The sequence below is a fragment of the Papio anubis genome, chromosome 7, assembly GCF_008728515.1.
Source record: "Papio anubis isolate 15944 chromosome 7, Panubis1.0, whole genome shotgun sequence".
Classification (NCBI taxonomy): domain Eukaryota; kingdom Metazoa; phylum Chordata; class Mammalia; order Primates; family Cercopithecidae; genus Papio; species Papio anubis.
The window spans coordinates 151104434-151127522 of record NC_044982.1 but is presented as its reverse complement, the minus strand read 5'-3'; the positions used below and the strand labels follow the sequence as shown (position 1 = coordinate 151127522).

The window sequence follows — 23089 nt, the reverse complement described above, 5'->3', positions numbered from 1 at the left end:
GGGTGTCAGGAGGGGGCAGGGCTTGGGGCTCCTGCTGCAACTGCATATCCTAACTGAGCCAAGGGGAGAAGAAGCCTGGGAGACAGGGGAAGGACATTTCATAGCCAGTGTGTAGTAGTTAAACTATAAGAAGCCAGCTGCCCTTCATCAGTAAGCAACAAAGGAGAGAATAAAAAGCTAGGCAAAGTGGAGAAGCAGCAACTGTAAACAGTGGGGGCCTTGAAACATCTCATGGAAATACTTAAGACATTTTTGTATCTCTGGTGGTTTGTAACTTTTCATTAAAAAAAAATTCATGAGAACAGTGCACATGTAATCTTATGAGCTGTGATGCAGCCTTTGCTATCACCCACAGACAGAGGCCACTATGTGGAACAGCTTGCTTTTTGATGAAGTCATCAGAAAGCTCTAGTTATACTAATCAAGCCAAAGAAAATGGATCATCTCTACAGCAAATACTTAAAGAAAACTAAATTTGGAAAACATGGGATCCTACATTTCTTATCTGCCACAAACTGCAGTTTCCCTTTAAGGAATTGCAGCATGAGCCGCAATTTATCATTGGTACAATTATCATTCATATTCCTCAGAAATCATACGTGCCTGGTTGGCTTAGAAAGAAGTACTAGGATCTACAGTGTCCTTCCCTCCTTTCCTGAGCACTGATAAGGAAGGGGACTTGTTAAGAAAAGTTATCCTCAGCAAATTATCAATTGCTGAATCATAAAATTAGAGAAATTGGATGCAGCTTTGGCTTTAGGTCTATTTCTTCTTTCCCACACCAAAATGGAATTTTGAGTGAAAAATTGCAGCATCTCTACCCTGTAATGAAATGTACAGAAGAAATGAAAAACGCATTACTTTACCCCATGTGTATGTACTACATCATTACACCACTGAGAATGTTTCACTAATGATACAGAACATATGGGGGCTCTTCCATAATGAACTACAATGAGGTACATTAAAAATATAGATGAGTTTAATTTTATATATTTAATTGATAAAAAAAACTTTTATAAGGCAGTTTCATAATACTTCTACAGATGGTAATTATTCCCATTGGTGGAGTCCAGGCTGTGTGTTATTACAAAGTTTGCACCAGCATAACTAGGAAGGGATCTGGTTAGCCAAAATGAAGGATATCCTAAGTTCCAAACTCTCATTTTAATAATCTGGGCTGTGGACTCATTTTCTTCATGTCTTTCTGTGTGTTTGCCGCAAAGCTATGAAAGAAGATTCTTTCATTCAGTGCAGCATGTTTGCATTCGTGATAACCACTTCCATTTCTTCCAGAGGTTGTTGCTCTCTCCTTTCCTTCCCTCCTACAAAGAAGAAACATGGGACATTTTTTAAAAGTTACCATCCTATGGGAGGCTGAGGCAGGAGAATGGCGTGAACCTGGGAGGCGGCGGAGCTTGCAGTGAGCCGAGATGGTGCCACTGCACTCCAGCCTGGGCGACAGCAAGGCTCCGTCTTAAAAAAAAAAAAATAATAATAATAATAATAATAATAATAATTACGATCCTAGTGCCACAGATATGAAAATACTATTTTGATAGAGAATCTGCATACTTTCTAATACAGCACATAATTGGATTTTACAGTCTTCAGGAAGAGCTAATTTGGCTTATAGTTAGTATTTTATGATCAATGTATTGAATTTAGATGATAGTTTTCCACTGGATCTATATCAAAATTGTTGTTCACTAAACCTCAGTCTTTAGTATTTTCGAAGAGTAAAACTTTAAGATTTCAAAGAGGAAGAAAAAGTTTATTTTGCACAATTCTGATTTTTGTACACTGGTGTCCACATCCAGCAACAGGCTGCAACACTTCAGAAACTCCCATTGTAGCGTAAAACTAGGAGTAAAATCTGATTTTCTATTAGGATAATTTTATATAACCCTTGTTACATCTCAATTTAAGGAAATAGAGCAAATTAGATCACAGGAAAGTTTAATTAGCCCATGGTAGTTTTGAATTAAAGTTCATTTTCTCTGAAAATTAGAAAAGCTTGAGAATTTAGTTCTTCATTATGTGATAATTTAGCATCATACATCAATAGCATCCTGGGAAAGTGACGGGGTATGGCAGTGGTCTGGAGGGTGGTGTGCTCAGTGACCTGGAACCAGAGACTGCGCCGTGAAAGCTTAATGTTCAGGGGCAGATGATAGCACATGGAAACCCAGCTATTTCCGGTGTGTTAAATTCCAGGTTAAAACTTCCTAATCTTGATTTTGCATTTGTGATACTCACTTTACTTGAGTTCATTAAACAGATATTTAAATTAAAGAAAAAATCTTATTCACATACCGTATTTGCTGGAAGCCTTAAGATATTATAACTTGAAGATTCTATCTTATACATTAATGAGGCAGTGACTTTTCTGGTTTTAAGTATTTTCACTGTTGTGCTATAATTTTTGTCACAATCACATAAAAGAGCTTTCCACAAATACAATGTGCAGAGAATGTGGCTTAATATTTACTTTGTGTACACAGAGGATTTCGTAAATCTTTTACTGATAATGCCTTTAATTAAAATTTATTTAGTCATGGTGACTTAATTCGGATTAAGGTCAATAATTAAGCTCTACCTTTAAAGCCTGGCTGAAATCTCCACTCTTTCAATAAGTCTCCATGAACCCCTCATCCAGTTAGTTTCCCCCGTTCTCTTGCAATGCCCTTTCTAGTCAGCCTTCAATTAAGGTTATTTATGCATGCTTCTAACCCTCCTGTGTAAGTCAAGGATTCCTGTCATTCATCTTTGCACTAGCCACAGCACTTTTGGCACAGGGTTTTCTCTGTAATAGGTGTTCAATAAATATTTATTTTACTGATCATTAATGTGAGGAGGTATGTATTATTCAGACCACGTGGCTTTGAAACACATCTATGTGCAGTGAAAACGTAAATTTCTTCTTTCAGTGAGCAGCTCAGTGTCCACATGATCCACCACCACCCATCTCCTCTGACATCTCTATCCATCTCAATTCAGACCAATGAATCCAGTGTGGAAAGCAGGAATCACACCAGCCAAAATCATGTTACGTCAGTATTTTGTATCATAAGTAGGAAGCCTTCAAACATTGAATTTAGCAGATTATACAGATCAACCATGAAATTGAATTTGGCTTTTGCTGAATACAATGAGTCATATCAGACCCTTCTGCACAGGAGAGTTCAAATAAACCCAGTAAAATATTTCCGCAGAAGTAATTGGAAGCATTTGTACATGTATTACACTCAAATTAATAATATGAATCTTTTGATTGCAATTTCACCATGTAGATATTTTTCTATACCTCTTTCCATTGGTTCCCATCAAAACACATACATTTTGTGTTATCTAAGGACCAATATTTAATTTTGGAGAATAGTTAATGTTAATTTCATATTGGTATTTAATAAAAATGTCTAATATTTACAATAATAAAGGCTGTGTTATAACTGATCACACTTTTATCCAACATGAGACAATGAAGGCAGAGAGAACTAGCCAAGGCTTACATGGCAGAGCAGAGGGCATATAGGGTTAGATACCTGTCCTTTTCTTCTTTTGTTAGGATGTTGAGCTATACCACTGTATTGTGAGTCTTACCTAAAACTGGTTTACCTATAAGCAGGACCCTGAATATCCCTCACATAAATTTTGCTTCTAAAATCATTTTAGACTTATATTTAGGCATGATGTCTGATATTATGGGAATTTGAAGTATTCCAAATAAAACAACGCACATTGAGAAAATATGACTTGAGTGACCTTATCAATGCTTTGCCTTTAGTAAGGGGAATTTATGGTCTAACCCTTTCAACTTACCCGAATTGAGGATTTTGACTAAAATATCATTGAATTGTACTCTAAATGGATGAATTTTGTGGTATTTAAATTACATCTCAATAAGTGGTTTTATTAAAGTACATTTCCTGGAAAACTGCCGACTACCTACGTAACTATGAATGGTTTCAAAAGTCACCCAGATTTGACTATTCAGAGTAGGTGTCATTTTAGACAAAAGATTTGAGAGCTAGAATCTGTAACTTTTCTAATCACAGAAACTAGAGTCCCAGATCAGATGAATGATTTGGCCAGTATTTCATAGTAAGTTAAAGGCAAAGACAGGTTTTGAAGTCCATTCTCCTAAGTACCCGAGAGCAAAACTTGCTATTTGAAGTTCTCTTGAGTTAATTGCATTGCACCCTGTCTTCTAGGGTCTACACTTTTTCTAAGATTTGTGATCTCTCAGGTAATAGGTAGTGTTATGCTTAAGAATCAGATCACTTGGTACTGGCCCCAGAACTTAAAAGTATCTAAATGAAATAAAGTTGGATTTAAATAAATATTTTTGGGGAAAGGAAAAATGCTTTCTCATTTTCTTGGTTCTTATTTAATTAACGTTATACATATCGTTCATTTTAAGGTATTTAAAGTTATTTCTGGAAAGGAGTATAAGCAAATGTGAAATTTCAAAAATAAAAAAGGAGTCATAACTTTGGTGTTACATTGTCTACCCTGTTGATTGTCTCTGGAATCAAAAGCTCTGTATCTTTAATACTATTAAGTCTGCCTGTGAGCTACAAGCCATTTCGTTAATTAAAACTTGTTGAATTTTTCTCTATAAACCAAAACAGACCACTATACTTGCAGCAAATATCCATTTCATTGTACCACATTGTGGTTGAATTCACTATTTTTAAAAAAGAAAACATTTTTTAACCTTTATTTTTAGCTTTTGTACTAATTTCACTTTAAGAAATGTGTTTCATATTTGCAGCTAAATGAACTTCATATTTGCAACAATAAGAAAGACGTGCTTCTTTCTTTGAAACAATAACCCCTGTTTTTCTGAGACATATAAAAGAAAACTGATATTAATGGGGAGATATACCATGTTCCAATATGGAGAAAAAATTTTTCAAAAACTAGGTTCTTCCTAATTTCTAGGTTTAATTTGGTTTTATTCCAGATTAACAGATTTTCTTTCTTAAATTTTACAACTGTTCTAAAATTGATCTTATCTGGTCTTATCTTTTTTTTTTTTTTAAAGAAAATAAAAGGGAGGGGAGCAGAAACTGAAGATAAATTGATGTAGATTTTTAAACGTAATAAAAGCTATAACAATAAAATCTATGGTACTGACATATGGATCAATGAAAACAAAAATGGAAGCTGGGGGGAAAAGACTCTAATATATACATACTAGAATTTAAATGAAATGGAAAGATTTTTAAAAGCTACATCCTCTGGAGTTTGCTATGGGTAGCAAAAGATATATTATATCTCTTTCAGACCTTTCCAAACATCTAATCTCTTCCTGCTTGTAGAGGTTGTTTTGATGGGGGAGAGGGCTGAAATAATTCAATCACAAGGGACTTAATCCACAAAATTTGAAGCATTGTAAAGAAAAAATGTTATGCCAAAGTTGTCTGTTCTTTGTAAAGTTAAACTTTAGAGGGCTAGACTGCTCTTTTAGCCGTGAATGCTACCTTAGAAAGCAGGTCCTGAGAGAAGTATTTTTCCACAAGTAGTTGATTAGTGATCCCAGGAAATATTGGCAGGGGAGCAGAGAAGTAAGACAGGGAGGTGAAGGCAGCCCAGATAGTTTTTATCAAACACCTTACCACTGTGGGCAAGTGGAGCCTGATCTTGCTGGGGAAATGTGAGCACTGGTGTAAAACATACACCTAGACTCATCCACTCCAACCAAACATGAGACCACTCGCTTATTTACTCAGCACATTCTCTGTTATTGGTCTAGGGGTGCTGGATTGGGGATAAGGATAGGTGTTATTCTCTAGGCACTTCCAACCTGCTGCTCCTGTAGACAACACAAAATGTGGTGGCCAGATAAAGCCTTGGGTAAGTAAATGGAGGTGCTGTTTGTTGGAAGTCAGACCGGCAAGCTCTGAAGTGCTAAAGGCCAGGGGAAAGAGATGAAGAAAGAACTAGCACTATCTGACACAAAGGCCAATACTCTAGGATCTTACTTCACACAGTAGAGAAATAAGGATTTTTCGTGTTCCTGTGATAACCTGAACTGAAGAAACAACAACAAACAACAAAAAGACGGGGAAGGAAGGCTGACCATTGTTGAGTTCGGGAAAGACTTGTGATGGGAAAGATAAATCAGTATGGAGAAATCAACCTGGCATCTGGCCAGTCTAAGGAGGAATCGCTGTGACCATGATCTGGGGGAGCCACTGAAGAATTTTAGATGCAGTGATGTTTCACAATGAATCTTGGGGTGTTTCCCTGTCTGTTTATACTCTCCCTCAATTACCTCCAAACTCTCAGTAAGAATTCAAGTGTAATACCCTTGTGTTAGCAGTGCCTTGGGAAATAAAGACAAAGGGACTGTGTCCCTGCTAAGAATGAAGCTGTTCAGAGTGGTGATATGATGGTCACACGTGTTTCACAATTGAGCAAGGGTTTGGCATGAGATGTAAGCACTCTGAGAATGGAAGTCCCACAGGTATCCCTGGAAATATTAGGGAGACTGCTAGCAATCCTGTTACTTCGTATAGATTTGGTTTTAAAGAATGACAGCAGAAGGCTATAGGACTTCTGAATTTACTTAAAATTTTGATGTATTGCTTATTTGAAATTTTTGCATTAGTTTTGGTTTTTCAAATACTGTATTGAAATATTATTTATATTAATTACTGAAGGTTTTTTGGTTTCCCCTTTAAATTTTTCCCAGAGGTGAGTTCCTTACTCATTTGAACCAAATGCTCATCTTCACATAGAGATATTTGGGCCCCACCATATAAAAAAATAGTAGTATCAGTTCCTGGGCAAAGGAAATGGTGATGGGAATTGATTTGCTATTTGGGGTGGTTGGGGGGAAAGAGGTTCTAAGCTCATTCTTTGTAGCAAATACATTTTTGTTTATTAATGTGTTAAAAATTTAAAATAACATTAGATTTTTGGATACAGAAGGGACTTCTAAGCATAAAAGAAAAAACTACAAAGAAAAATATGCGTACATTTGCATAAAATTAAAGCTATTCATTTCAATAAGCATGAAACAATTAAGAGAATCTGTAACAAATATTTGTAAAAACTAAGTTATTAATACATTAACATTTTTGAAAAGTAATTTTGAAGTTAGAATAAAGATCCTTAAAGCTATCTGTACTTCTTAATACAGGAATCTCATTGCTAAAAACTTACCCTTATAAAATAGAGATGTGGCCAAAGATTTGTGTGTATCTGTAGTGTTATAGCTTACCAGTAATAACAAAAATTCTTGAATCTAAATGTAAAATTATAAGAATAAATTATGACCTAAGCATAGGATGGAACATTATACGCATATAAAAAGTATGCTTTTAAAGATGATTTAAACTGGCCTTGAGCAACAGTAGTGGGTCTACATGGCTGAAGGGACAACGGGAACATGCCTTTGAGCTGACCATGATCATTGTAATGGAGACTATACTTGACTGAAGGACAATTTGGAAGATCTCCTGCTTCCAAAGTTTTTTGGATTGTGTAAGTTCTATGGTTCTGAGTAAGATCATAAAGGAGAGGAAATAAAAAAATGACTTAAGTTGGATTTCCTAGGATGCCAAATGTGGTTTGACTTAGAAAAAATATATATCATGCAGGAAATATAATCTCACAGTGATGGGATTATGGGTGATTTTCATTTTCCTGTTCGTATTAGGTTTTTCAGCATTATATTTAAGAATGTGTTCCTGGCGCAAAGGTTTTCTTCTCTCCCAGCTTATCACTTTGGTATATCTTCCAGATGTTTTAAAGAAACTTCTTTCAAATAAATGTGATAATTTTGAGCTGTAGGAAAAGGCCTACAGCTTGAAAGTGGAATTATTTATTCCAGTAACTTTCATATTTTAATAATATAAAGCCAGGCTTAGGAAGCATATGTGTAAAAGGAATGAAATGGCAGCAGAAGTGTAATGTATGTTTCGGCAAACAAATGTCAGAAGATGCTTTTTAAGATGAAGTTATAAGACAATTCTTTTGGTCCTGGTTGGTGAAGGTTGTTTTATCAATTGCTGAGATGTTCATTGTTCACTCATTCTGTGTGAAATCACAGGTTGTAACATTAGGAACACTAAACTGAGCATCACGGGCCTGAGTTCCCAGTGTCTCTTCTAACACTCTCCATCCAGGAGAGCTTAGCTTCCATTCACCTACCAGAACTTCCTTGTCTGCAAAAGGAGGAACTTTCTGGAAATCTTTTTTGAATTTTCAGTTGCATCTCTTTGAAGTATTTGCAAATAAGATTTTATTAAATCAATATTTATTCATAAGTGGAATTCACCATTAGAATTGCCCACTTGGAACCTACAAAATATACGCCAACCAGTGATGGCATTTTATACAATTCCTTGTATCTTTAAACCTGGGCATAAAAGTTCATAAGCGACTCCAGCCCAGAATCTGAGAAAGCAATCCTTTTAATCTAGTCAAATAACAAGGAATCTCCCATTAGAAGCAAAGAGATAAAAAGAGATGATATACAAATATATCATTATATATGATACATATTTAAAATTATATCTATGACATATACACTACACCTTAGAACAAACTTTTCATGTAAATTTGGCAATTTTTGATTGATGGCATTTTAAGGTACATCTTTATTTTAGGGATACTGATGCTTCAAAACTGGACAGTGAATGTACTTTAAGAATAACAATGAATCTAAAGTACAGTACCACCATGTTTGCTCGATGGAAATATCCAGTGCTGTACCACAAGTGTTAAATTGTTCTGCCTTAAAGAGTGACATCATGCAGGAAACTCAAATCAAGTATCAAATAATTCTTTTTTAATTACAAAGGAAGCATCCCCTCCCTGTTTTTCTCCCCTGTGGTCTACTTTTTATTTTGTCTCTCTGACTCAATGACTTCAGTGAATCACTGGGTACAGTTTGCTATCCAACTCGAAAGATATATTGACTGGCAGGCTCATTTATTTACCTCCCCCAAAAAAGGAAGAAAGAAATCTTTTAAAAACTCATTGAGACTCCCCACTTTGAGCACAAAGAGGAACATCTTAGATGAAGTGTGAGCTAAGGAGAAGGGGAGTAGCCAGGATGGCATATTTTGAATGTGATGCCACCTCTCAGATGGCTTTCATTTTCATGCCCGGGAGCATCTTAAAAAAAGAAGCTGGATATTGCATATAAAGTTTAGAGAATTGAGTATTGTCTACTAAAGCAACAAGATTTACGAGAAACGTCTGGCTCAATTGCATTAAGAAAAAAAATGATTTCAAAAAAAATCACTTCCCCGCCTTTTAAAATGAAAACCATCTGCAATGAAAAATTTAAAATGATAAATCTTCTCCTTTCACACTGCTACTGATAAATGGTTAGTTTTCCTCCTCTTTTTGGAGGGAGCGGAAAAGGGATTTAGAAATATGTGATATTCATGCATGCAGACTTTTGGTTAAATATCTATATACTCTTTTCCTGGAATTTTGAATAAGATTCTAAGTTTGTATTATTATAATCATCATATGATATTACGAGAGCTATCACATGGAAACTCCAGGCTGTAACTTTTTGGAGTTTGAGGTTCAATAACATTTTACCTTTCTTAGCTATGAAAAAAATTTGTGTTTCCATACATATAGTGATTTCAAATTCATGGAATATATTTATGTCAAGATCTACTCAATGTAAAACATTTTAAATTAGCCAGTTTATGCAAGCTTATGTTTATATTTGATGTTAAATATTTAATAATGTTTTTTATGGTGAAACCTCTTAATTTTGATTAAACAATCTATGGATTCTAACATTTATTCTGAACATAAAAGAAGAGGAATAAATCCATAATCCTTTCTTTTTCTTCTCTAATTCATGTGCCCCCAGACACACAAAGTGGGTAATGATTAAAGTAATAATGCTACATGCTAGTGTCTTTTGTTTGTTCCATACTATAAAAGCCTATAGGCAAGTGTCCATTGTTTCATTTTACCCAGATCTTAACAAATAGTGAGATCTTAAATAAATGGCAATGACTGAATTCACATAAAATCATTCTCCATATACTGTCGCCCCCAGATTATGAATCTAGAGGGCACTGATTTACACGTGGGTTACTCTGAAGCAGGAGTGAGTAGAACTGTCCCTAATGGGGGCATCTGTTCCTTTCCTCAAAAAAGGGGCACTCAGGCTCCTTCGGAAACCTGCGAGTTTAATTGGAAATTCTGGGTGCCTACTTTACTAGTCATAAACTAAGTAATTGTTTCCTAATGCAAGCTGGCAGTGCCATTGAGGGCAGATTATACAGACCTGCCATCCTGAGGTGTTCTAAACAAGTGACAAATCATTAACAGCAGGTCTCTGGATCTCTGTGAGTGAGCTCTGTGGCTGCTACTGGAGGGAAACAAGACCAGAGAGGAGCGAGGGAGATCTGAGCAGGCAGAAGCTGCTGCATTAATGACTGGCATTGTCAGCACTGTGTGCTGGGGATGACTGCAGCATCTTCACTTTCACCTTCTTCTCAGGGGTGTTGCTATGGGTACCATCTCAGAGGTGTCATAGAAAAGAAAGAGCAGGAGGTAGACTGATGAACAACATAAGGAAGTAAAGGATATGCAATGGCATAACAATATGAAGACATTCTTCCCATACAAACGAGTGTATTGCATACTTCGATAGGGACCCATTAAATATGGAGGATGGCAGACAGGAGAATTGGTTGAATTGTCAACAAATGACAAATAAAAGGTGCTTTGGAACTATTTTATGGCCCCAATTATCCATAAAGATAATCGTAGTACTGGACCTTTATCACTTGGGTACAATCTTTTGTCACTAAATTATGAGCCCCTGGGAATTGTATGCATGTGTGGTGTATGGGTGTTTTTGCAGTATGGCAAGACTGGGGAAAGCTGTTCATTATTTTAAAGGCTGTGGGGTGGTTTTGCCCTCTTTTCAAACTCCTGCTCTCTCCCCTGATCAGAGATTCTGTGAAGGTGCCAACTCCCTAGCACTTTGACTTTGAAATTAATCATGGTAGCCTTCCCTCTCCGTAATATGTTAATCATCATTAGCCCAAATCTCTTGCTCTCTCTCTCTGTCATACTTTAGCCGCCGTTGGATAAAACTCAGAAAAAAAATTATTAGGAGCATTTTAACAAATTGCAGCATTTCAGTGATTATGTAGCAGTTGTCAGATTCCTTCCTGGCAGAGTTGGAAAACTGACATTTTCTTAGTTTCCCAAGTTTATGCTATTTTAATAAGTTGAATAAACAATGTTGAGGTAGAAAACAGGTTTTGCTACCCACCTTTATTTTATATATAGTGTTATAATCAGAGTCCAACCATATATATATTTATAGAGGAGATTATTAAAAACATTCTGGTGAGAACACAGAGCAACTTCCCCTCATCATTTGACTGAAAGTTCATATTTTATGGGTCACGTGGCATTCAGCCTTTCCAAACTGGCTTGAGTAGTTTCTATAAAATATGTAGCTGGAAATTTTGGTTCTTTTAGTTTTCTTTCTCGTATTTACTTTTTTTTTTTTTTTTACTTTTGTTTTTCTGTTTTAAAATCATGGTAGTTGCTGGGAATGTCAACCAAAATAACATTCATAACCTGAAACTACCACCCATTATTTTCACACATATATCATATAACTGTCACTGGAAACCAAATTCTGGGGTGAGTTGACCAAACTCTTGGGAGGCTATTGCAGATACTTTTCTATAAAAAATGTTTTTACTAAAATCACACAAAAGAACCCTTGGCCCTGGCCCTACTGCATATTTATTTTTTTAAGGCATCAGTTTACTCAGGCAAAGAAACAGGAGATGTTCTTAGAAAGGGATGAGGTCCTGACTTGCAGACACTTTTCTTTTTCTGGCTATAACTTTAAGGTGTAGATCGTTGGTAGAACTTAGAAGTAGATATTTATGGGAAAATGAAATTGGATTTGACTAAGCAGTGAGAGCTAAGACAGATTTGAAAATATAGAGAGGACCTGATCTGTATTCATTAATTTGTTCATGAATTCAACATTTATGGAACAGCTTCCATGCATTGGGTACTGTACTTGATATTAGGGAAACAAAGATGAATAAGACACAGGCCTCTCCCAAGGAGCTTGCAGTCTAGAAGACATGGTCTTTATTTTATTTTTATTAAAAAAGATGAGGTCTCACTCTCTTGCCCAGGCTGGGGAGCAGTGGTACCATCACAGCTCACTGCATCCTCAAACTCCTGGGCTCTAGGGCTCCTCCTGCCTCAGTATCCTGAGTACCTGGGACTATGGGAACACCCCACCATGCCTGGCTAATTAAAAAAATTTTTTTTTTTTTTGTAGAGATGGTATTTCCCTATGTTGCCTAAGCTGGTTTTGAACTCCTGGGCTCAAGTGATACTCCCACCTTGGCCTCCCAAACTGCTGGGATTATAGGCATGAGTCTTTGTGCCTGGCTGAAGACATAGTCTTTAAATAGCTTATTATATAATGCTGTGAGCAGCATGCAAGCATAATAGTGTGATCTGAGACATCTAAAAATGAGGGCAGTAGTGAGATTACAATTCACTAAGTGGTTTCCAGAGTATAAAATAAAATGAATGCTTTAATTTCCAAATGCTCTTAAGGTAGGAAAAACAATTTGAAGTATTAAAAACAAGAGAAGTACATTGAAGGTGGTATTACAAACTCCTTGCTAGACAAGGGTAAATGAGAGCCCAACACAAGGGATGTAGTTGGGAGAACCACAGAATAGACTTCAAAATTTGGGACTTAATTACCTATATGTTACTGTATCCACCTTGAAAAGAAAATGCTGTTTGCTGAATTAAAAGTCATTATTTCTGTAAAGTGTACCCTAATGGCAAGTAAGAATTAAAAGGTTCTTAGTCATTCTTGGGTTTGAGGTGTATATAACCAGGGCATTTTTTTTTGGTAATGGAGTTTCTTAAAATCAATTATTATCTTTTATTACAGGCTTCAAAATAATTGTTCTTATAGCTGTGATGTCAAGTTATATCTAGTCCAGCCAGAGTAGTATTGTGAAGAAATAATTTCTATCACAAAAGTCAGTCATTATTCAATTAACTAATTCTATCACTAAATTTGGCTTTTGTTTTGAATTTCTTTCTTTTCCAGATTTGAAAGTTGTTTACAGATACTAGAAACATTCAGAGTAGTATGTGCGGTTTATAATGTTACTAACTCAGCACTGGTACTTACTAAACAATAATGCCACCTGTCATTAGTAACAATAAAAAGTAGCACTCGTTAAATCTTGCAAGATAACCAGAGGCCATCAAGTCATCCTCTTTAATATTGCAAATTTTAGTACAGTTTATAAAATTATCCAGCTGATTTAAAAATTGGATTTAATATATTTGCAACCTCCAAATATATTACAACATGATTATAAATTGCTCTGGGAATTTTTTTATACTCAAAAAAGGTCAGCTTTTACTACAATGTAAAATTTAGAGCCCTTATTGAAATATGTCTTCCAGCAAGCTGTGAGGAAGTTTTATGCAACCATTAAATATATAAACACTTGTAAAGGACAGTGTATCTATATATACATACATATGTGTATATGTGTGTGTGTATTCATATTTACATAAAGCATGTGTGAATATACATTCTCATATTTATCTGTACATATGTCTGCCCCTGCATCTGGAAGAATATATTTGTGTTTGTAGAGTTGGTCCAGTGTTCATATCCAAATGCAAATTTTGACTCTTAGAAGCATATTTGTATCTTTTCCTTTCTCAGTAGTTTTGCCAGTTGGTGTATTTCTTTGCTTATTTCCACTTTTTCTTCCTCTGCAGCATCCCCCATGAAGTGGCGCTGAAAGATCACGTTAGCACAGTTCCATGATGTGAAATACCACAAGTCTGCAATTTTTCGGTCTTGAGAGTGTCGCTGGGCTGAGAGGATGGAAATCTTTCAGTAATTATACCAGTTTGTATTCGTCTCACATTTGGGACCAAATACAAATCCGATCCACTCTTTCTCCCTGTGAATATTCATAAAAAACAAAGTGCCAATTCTGGTCTAATCATGTATGGAACCAAATATGTTGATGAGTCCTAAGTATATACTGTGTGTCTGTATACATATGAATATATATATTTGTACACACTAATTTTGCTTGTGTCCTCCTCTGTGCAATTTGTTTGTTTAGTATAGGGGTTGCTGTTATAATGTGTTAATAAGCTGCTGAAAGCTTGGCACCTATTACTTGAAATGACAGCTATGTTAGAAGCCTATTAACACTCCATAGCAGCAGCTCTGCAGCTACTAGAAATGAATTTCAAAGAAGGTAAATGAACAAAAGCGATTCATATCTCTTAGGAAAGCAAATACCATGCCTAGAACCATATATACTTTGGAAATGTACAGTGTATAAAATGAAAAACCTCTTCCAGTTAAAGAAACAGCGGAAAGGGAATATTTGGAGAAAGGAAGACTGCCTAAAAGATTTCCCAACAACCTTGAAGACATAAATGTAAAGGATACCAAACATAACTTCCTCCCTTTGTTTCTATTGTATTTAAACCAGAACTGTGTCAAACTTACAGGAACAGAATATAGTACAGGTAGAGGAAATTCACTTTTCATGAGCAAAAGTTAAATCATCTGGATTTAGCTCAAACTCTTTCTTAGTTTCTGAGCTTAGAAGTATACCCTGTGCTATTGTTCTCTGAAGCAGGGCTCTTTATGAGTCAGCTTGCTCTGCTTTTGAACTACTTGACTGACTTTTGACTGTCATTGGAATCTGCAAGATGGTTGAAAGTCCTGGGTAAACCTTAATCATGATAATAAAAATGTGGTAAGTTAAGTTCAGAGTAGGTGTTTTTCTTTCTCCTTTTTGTGATAGTGTGTGTGGGGGTGTGTGTATGGCAAGGTGTGGGAGCTGGGTTATATGCTAAGAGTACAGTTCCATAATTCTAGGTTAAATTAAGATTTAACTGTATTAACTTTTTAAGGCCCTTGCTTTTGAAATCAGCTGCAATGAAAAACAAGTACTTTTACATTTCAACTTATGCATGCACAGAAATTAAAAATTGCTTTCAGAGTTTGTGTAAAACTAGCAGTGAAAAGTTATAATAGGCAGTTTCATCTTTAGAATAATTTATATTACTACTTTAATATCAGGACAGTAACACATAGTAGCATTATCTTTGTGTTCATAGCACCATAATATCTATTATATAGAATATGTTTTATATACCATGCTATTCATATTTCTGTGAATGGCTACTATGAGTTCTAAAAAGAAAAGCTGGAAAGATCTTGGGAGAGAAAGAAAATGGGCATAGACTCTAAAAATCTGTATAAATATAAGCCAAACATTCGTTGTGTACATGCATGTATGCATGCACAAATAAGGCTTTACAAATTAGATTGGGATAGATTGTCACGGAGGAAAGAGGTGAAAATAAAGGCAATCCTCTTATCACTGAGACTCAATACAAAATGTGTTTTGAATATTGTCTAAATATTCAAACTCCAATTTCCCACGTAAGCTGACACTACCCTTGCCCTTTGGGACACTAACTAGAAATGTTCTTAGGTGAAATCCTGTCAACCAAAACTTAGTTTCCCCAGCCCTTCTGTACACTAATAGTACATTGACAATTGATGCTCATTATGAATTTAAAGGTAATTTTGTGTTTGTTGAATCACTAACGGTTTAATTATGCTCAGTATTGTTTGTACAAAATGATTTTAAAAAATGGATTCTAACATCTTCATGTGTAACCCATGTGTGATATAGATAGTAACTCTATTATTCAGAGTAATTGATTAACCCAAATGCCCTACTTCATATCTGGCGGAGAACAGGCTAAATTTAAATTAAGCAGCATTTTATTAGCATTTTTAAAGACTTGTATTGAGAAATGCCAATTACCAGTTGTTTGTGAGCTGCCCAAATATTAGAATGTTCTGAATGTATGGAATGGAATATCATTCAAACAATAAAGCAATAAAACCGAAACTATATAACATTAGTATTCCCTAAATTGGTAAACATTAAAGTAATTGTGTTTCCTTGCTCTTTAAAATAATTATTTGATTTTAACCTTTTATTTAAAACGTAACATATATATGGAATAATTAATGAAGAAATAATGTATAATTCAATAACTTAACCATGGAAAGGAAACACCCACCTGGCCATCACTTGCCAGCATCTTAGAACGTTTTTTCCAGTCACGGCCACTCTTTCTTTCTACTAAAGTAACCATCATCTTTGTTTTCTTGCTCTTTTATAGTTTTACAACCTAAATGTGCAATTTCATTTATCTGCTTTTTCAACTTACACAGATAGAATCATGCAGTGTGCATTCGTTTGTATCTGAGTATTAGTCTTCATGTCTCTACCTTTTCACCATCATTAGTTATTTTTAATGTTTTAAAGTAATCATTCTGGTGGTGTCTCATGATAAACTTTATTTAGAGCAGTTTTAGCTTCACAGTAAAACTGAGAGGACGGTACAGATATATCTCATTTACCCCTGGCCCCACACATGCATAGCCTCCCCAATTACTATTGTCTCCTACAGAGTAGTATATTTGTTATAGTTGATGGACCTAAATTGACCCATTATTATCACTTGGAGTTCATAGTTTACATTAGGGTCCACTGTTGGTGTTGTACATTCTAAGTGTGTGACAAATGTATACTGAGATGTAGCCACCATTATAGTATCATACAGAGTATTTTCACTGCCTTAAAAATCCTCTGTGCTCTGCCTATATCTCTCCTCCTTCCCTCATTCCTGACCCCTCCTGATCTTTGACACCCCTGTCTCCCTAGATTTGCCTTTTCCCAAATATCATATAGTTTGAATTATATAGTATGTGGGCTTTTCAGATTGGCTTCTTTTACTCAGTAATATGCATCTAAAGTTCCTCCATGTATATTCAAGGCTTGATAGCTCATATGTTAGTGCCGAATAATATCCCATTGTCTAGATGTACCACAGTTCATCCGTTTACCTACTGAAGGGCATGTTGGTTGCTTCCAAGTTTGGGCAATTTATGAATCAAGTTGCTGTCAACACTCATGTGCAGGTTTTTGTGGACCTATATCTTCAGCCATTTGGGTACATACCAAGGAGCACTACTGTTGGATCATATAACTGCCAAATGGTCTTCCAAAGTGTCTACACCATTTTGCATTTCCACCAGCAACTGTACTGCTCCATGTCCTCACTAGCATTTGGTGTAATCGGTGTTCCAGATTTTGGTCATTCTAATAGGTGTGTAGTGGTATCTTATTGTTTTAGTTTACACTTCTATGATGACATATGATGTGGAACATTGGAGCATCTTTTCATATGCTTATTTGCCATCTGTATGTCTTCTCTGGTGAGGTGTCAAATTCTTTGGCCCATTTTTTAATCAGGCTGTTTTGTTGAGTTTTAAGAAAACTTTGTGTAATTTGGATTAATGGTCTTTTATCAGATATGTCTTTGCAAATGTTTTCTCCTGGTCTGTGGCTTGTGTTTTCATTCTTTGACAGTGTCTTTTGCAAAGCAAACATTTTTAATTTTAATGAAGTCCAGTTTATCAATTATTTTATACATTGTACCTTTGGTATCATATCTAAAAAGTCATCACCAGTCCCAAGGTCATCTGGATTTTATCCTATGTTACTTTCTAGGAATTTTTACCTTCTAGGAGTTTTATAATTTTGTACTTTACATTTAGGTCTGTAATCTCTTTTGTAACCCCCCCTTTTTTTTTTTTTTTGCATCCGCATGCAGATGTTCAGTTCTAGCAACATTTATTGAAAAGACTGTCTTTTCTCTGTTGTATTGCCTTTGACCCTTTGTCAAAGATCAGCTGACTCTTCATTGTGGCTTTAATTGTCTTTCCCTTATTACTAATGGACTTGAACATCCTCTCATATGTTTACTGCCTATCTTTAATAAGTAGCTATCTTTTTCTTACTGATTTGTCAAAGTTTTACATTTTTAAAATGTCATGTGAGGAAGTCCTTTGAGTTATGTATGTTTCAGATATTCCACTGTGTGGTTTGTATTTTAACCCTCTTATCAGTATATTGTGATGAACAGATGATTTATTCAAAATTTTATTGTTTGCTTAAAGTCAAACTTTTCTAGAAATTTTAATCTAGATTTTTAAATTTATTGGTGTAACATTAATATCTGCAGGATCTAGAGTGATGTCTCTTTTTCACATTGATATTGGTTACTTACACATTTCTTTAAAATTTTGTCAGTTTTATCAGGAATTTAACTTTGTTAATCTTTACAAATTTAAATTAGTTTGATTTTGTTGATGTTATCTATTGAGTACTTATTTTTAACTTTACATACTTCCATCTATCCTCTTTGTCTTAAATGTCTATTCTTTTTCTAATTTTTAAAGATGCAAGCTTACTTTGAGTTTTAGTCTCCCTTCTTTGTTGAATACATACATTTAAAGCTATAACCCCCCTTGACCAATATTTTTAGCAGCATTCCACAAGTTTTAATAGGTCATAGTTCCCTTATCATTTAGTTTAACATGTTATCTAAAACTATTTAAATTTTTCTTTGATCCTTGTATTATTTAGAAGTATATTGCCTAATTTTCAAAAATATGGGGATTTACCAGTTATAGTTTTACTGATTTCTATCTTATTTGCATTGAGATCTGAAAATCATATATAATAAGTCACATTATATATGATTTTATTTTGAAATTTTATGAAATTGTTTTATTGCCCAATATATGGTCAATTTGGAAAAAATGTAATATATCCTTAAAAAGAATGTATATTCTGAAATTGGTGGCCACTTTGTTATATATATTTCAATTACATTTCTTTTTGAGCATATCATTAAATTTTTCTATGTAGCTTGTAAGTTTTTGTTTTATCACTTATTGAAAAAGATGTGTTAATTATTTATTGCAATTGTTCATTTGTCTAATTCTTTAGTTCTGTCAATTTTTACTTTATATATATATCTTGAGGGTATGTTAACTGTAATACATTTAGAATTGTATCTTCCTGGTGAATTATATCTCATCATTATTAAGTGTTCCTTTTACCTCTACCAATCCTTTTAGCCTTAAATTCTACTGTGAATAATATTAAAATGAGCTTTTGTTGTTTATTTCTAACACTTTTGAATCCTTATATTTTAGATCGATATCTCAAACTATTTACTTGGTTTTATTATTTATAATTGTCTGGCAATCTTTTTGTCTTTAATTGAAGCATTCTATTTGTTTAATTTATTGATTGATATATTTGGCTTAAGTCTACTATCTGTTCACCTGACTTCTATTTACTCTTTGTTCTTTTTTTTTTAACTTTGCTTGTTTTCTATTAGAGTAATTATTTTTCATAATTTTTCTTATTCTGGTAGGTTGGAAATTATATGTTCATTTACTGTCCTTTGGATGATTGTACTAGAGCTAACAGCATGCATTCTTGACTTACAGATGTTTAATACTAATTAGTACTCTTATCCTCTTGTTGAATAATGCAAAAACCTTACAATAACTTTTTCATTTATCCCTACCTTTTTAGAACAGACATGCATGCACATACACACACATACATTCACAAAACAATTATTTTATACAGTCAATATTGATTGATATTCACTCTAATGTTTACACAGTTTGTTGGTTTTCAGTCTTTTTTAAGTTTCTAGTCTTCTATCAGAGACATTCTCAGGGGGAGAGTTAGTAATGCAAATTACTAACTATAATCAAAAGTGAAAGTACTTTCCATACATTTGGCCTAAATCTTTCCCAGTCTAATATGAATTTGAGTATTTTGTTGATTACAGTAGTTATTTATATAAAGTAAACTGGAGCATGTAAGTTATTTTATAGCTTGTTGATCTAAGTCTTACCATGACCTGTGTCTTAGATTGGGTTCCTCAGAGGCAGGTTCTCTGAGGATTCTTGTGAAAGTGACTTATTTAGGAAGTGTTCCTGGGAAAAACTGGTAGAGACTTAGGAGAGAAGGATGCAATATCTAAGAATGGTAACTTTGGCTCAGCCACTCAGAGGTGCTCTGAGGACCATGTTGGTCACAACTTAGAGGTATTCCAATCAGTGGCAAAAGAAGTTAAGAGTATTTAGACCCCTGTACTGGTCAGTCATTGTTTAAGGGATGTCCCCAAAGTAATATAAAGCCCCCTGCTTCCTGTCATCCATTTGCAGATGCAGAGGCTGGGTATTTGCAATACAAGCACACTGGGAGCTAGTATACTTGATGAGAAACCTGATGGGATAGAGGCAGATAAATGACTGTGTCAGTTACAATCTATATGATCCTGCCTTGATTAATATTCATGGATGCAATTCAGGGTATCCAGGAACTTCAATGGAAAGAAAAAATATATTTTTGCTGACATCTAATGAAATTTAGCATTTTTCAAAATTATGAAAGTCATAATACTACAGTACCTGTAAAGTATGTGTTCCTAAGTAGCACAGGGCTTAGCATGTAGTGAATTACTCAATATATTTCATTTCTGAAAAATGTATGAAAAAACACAGAAATTAGCTACAAATTAATATCTGTTCTAGCCAGATTTCCAAAGTAAACATCCTAGAATTTGACTAGAAAGTGAACATGTTGCTATAATCTGATCATTCACTACACTGCAAATAATAAAAATGACCTGTGTCACTAGTCAAAGATAGGAGGATGAATTCTAGTAGATAACCCCTGCCCAAACTTTTGACTAATGTTAAAAAAAAAAAAACAGCAACCAAAAACTCAATTAATAATGGACATTTTAAAAAAATCCATATCTATGAAAGGAAAGGGTGTTTCCCAAAGCAAAACTGGGCAGGTATGTTGTCCAGAACCACAGAGTTTAAAAAATAATGTGAAATTTCCTTGTCTCAGATGAAATAAATCTCTAACCAAAAATCAGAGATAACGAGTCTTATTATTTGTGGAATATAGTTTTGTATCAGGAAAGCTATCTTGGATCCCACCTAAGGAAATTTCAATACTGAAGAGTTCAACAATAACATTACAGGCCAGTCAGGTAGTTGTGGTGATTTGGCTCCATGAGAAACCTACATAAATAGACTATAAAGTATATTGGTTTATCCTATTTCCTTCCTGGTACTAAATATCCTCACCCAACCTATGAAAAACTTTTTTTTTCTTCTAGGAAAAAAAAAAGCTGTTTCCAGCTTTATGGTCTTCTGAATACTGTGGAAAGCTTCAAAGAGTCCTGTGAAGACTTTTCCCTACTGATTGTTGCCTCAAGTTCATTTTTTGTGGGGCTAAAATATACCTTCTTCTTAGACTGTTCAACTCCAATTATTTCCTGAATTTAGCAACTAAATCTCAATTACATTCCTAGTAGCCTCATTTCTTCCTGGGCTTTGTGCATTCTTTGGGCCAGGAGCTCCCTTGGATATCAAAGGCAGCTCCTTGTAGAGAAAGGGGACGTGATGGGGCACAGGAGCCCAGAACCTGACCCCATGTTACTGCCTCTGCTTGAGAAAGCAGAGAAGTTAAAAACACTCACTAAATAATTCCCTTTAAATCAGAAGAAAAATGATTTTTTTACAGTTAAGTTAGATGCATGATGATTAATGTTTTCAACCTTGAGGGCAAACTCTGCCTGTTTAGTATAAATTTTTTATTTCTGTGTTTCAAGTGAAAAATATCCTGGGGTCCTTTTGAATTTCAAACAATTAGTCCAAATTCAAAATGTATTAGGTTAATTGTATATTTTAAATTTAATTTTAATATTCTTTGACTCTGAAATTGATAAGCATTTATTTGCTCTTGAAATCTTTCAAAGTTTATGACAATCTTTTATCCTTCTTAAATAGTATTAATGCTTCATGATAAAAGCCTGGCCTAAGGAGGAGATAACATTTAAGAACTATGTGAACCCATGGGGCCAGAGCTTCAATCTATCTGGTCTATTCCCTTGTGTTTATGGAATTTAGTGTGGGGCTTCCTCCTCTGGGGGACAGTTGACTTAGATGTAAGTGGTAGACTAGGCAGAGGTGAATGTCATCATTAGCTGTACCACTGGATTTCACAGAAAGACAAAGGGACCAATTTATATGGTCTTTGTATGAGGGAATAAGAGGTAACTGCCTATGTTTGTCAATAAGAACATAAGAGAAAAACCTCAGGATCCCTGCTCATCTGTTTATATTCTGGGCAAGTATAAATTTCCTCAGATGTTAAATACAGAAGGTAAAATCTACCTTAATAAGTGGACATAATAAAAACAGCCCAAAGCTTCCGGAAGGTAATTACCTTAGGGAGGTACAGATATGTATAGGAAATGTTATGTGTCTTTTGTCTTAGATTTTTAAAATTTTCTATAGCAAGAAAAAAGAAGCAAAATTATAGGATTACTTTGAGGTTTTTTGTGTTCTCAATTGAAAAAAATCAATAGAGGTCCTTTCAGGAAAGAAATCTTCCATGAAACTTCAGTACATAAACAGATGAAAGTGGAGCCACTCTGCTTACGTGAAAATGAGAATGCAAAGCCCCCAACCTGTTGGTTTTCTCTTCCCTCCTCGGTGGCTCCCCCACCCCAGGCATCCCTAAGAGGCTCTGGGCTCCAGGAAATAGTGATTGAAGCCACTTCAATAGGGGTTAGTGTGGACCATAAAAGTAAAGAGCCTAGAACTGTGCCAGTTGTGCAGCATTTTCTCAAGTAATGCTAACTATTAACGTTGTTCTCACTGGTTGTTCTTCAACTTGATTCTGGCAGAGTGGGATCATTTATGAGTAAAAATGAAATAGCATTTTCTTTCCTAAAAGAGCATTTATCAGTTCAGTCTCTGTCATGGAATCAGTAGTCCATGCTGCTAACCAAGATATTCTGTGTTGAGCCTGAACTGGCTAGCCAGCTAGTGTTGGTGACTGAGGATTACATGGATTCACTTTTTCTGATCCAAACTACGCAGGTATGGGGGCAGCTGTAGGGGAGTCAGCCCAGATGTTCTCAGGCTGGCTCATTTATTTTTAGTGGGGCTACCTGATTGCCCATTTTAAAAGCTCAGCCTTGTCATGTGTTTTTAAGATCAAACTTGACTTTCGGCAGGAGGAATGAAGGTCTAGTTTAGCACTTGGGGATTCAGCAT

The 23089-nt window shown here is 35.0% G+C and overlaps 1 long non-coding RNA gene across 1 annotated transcript in view; it reads left to right on the top strand.

Annotated features, from left to right (window-relative positions):
• The window catches only part of LOC103885738, a 252481-nt gene extending 237665 nt beyond the window's left edge, over positions 1-14816 (top strand). The window contains exon 3 of the long non-coding RNA XR_004185208.1: positions 13804-14816. This is a non-coding gene — a long non-coding RNA (uncharacterized LOC103885738). The remainder of the gene's footprint in view (positions 1-13803) is intronic.
• The last annotated feature ends 8273 nt before the right edge of the window (positions 14817-23089 follow it).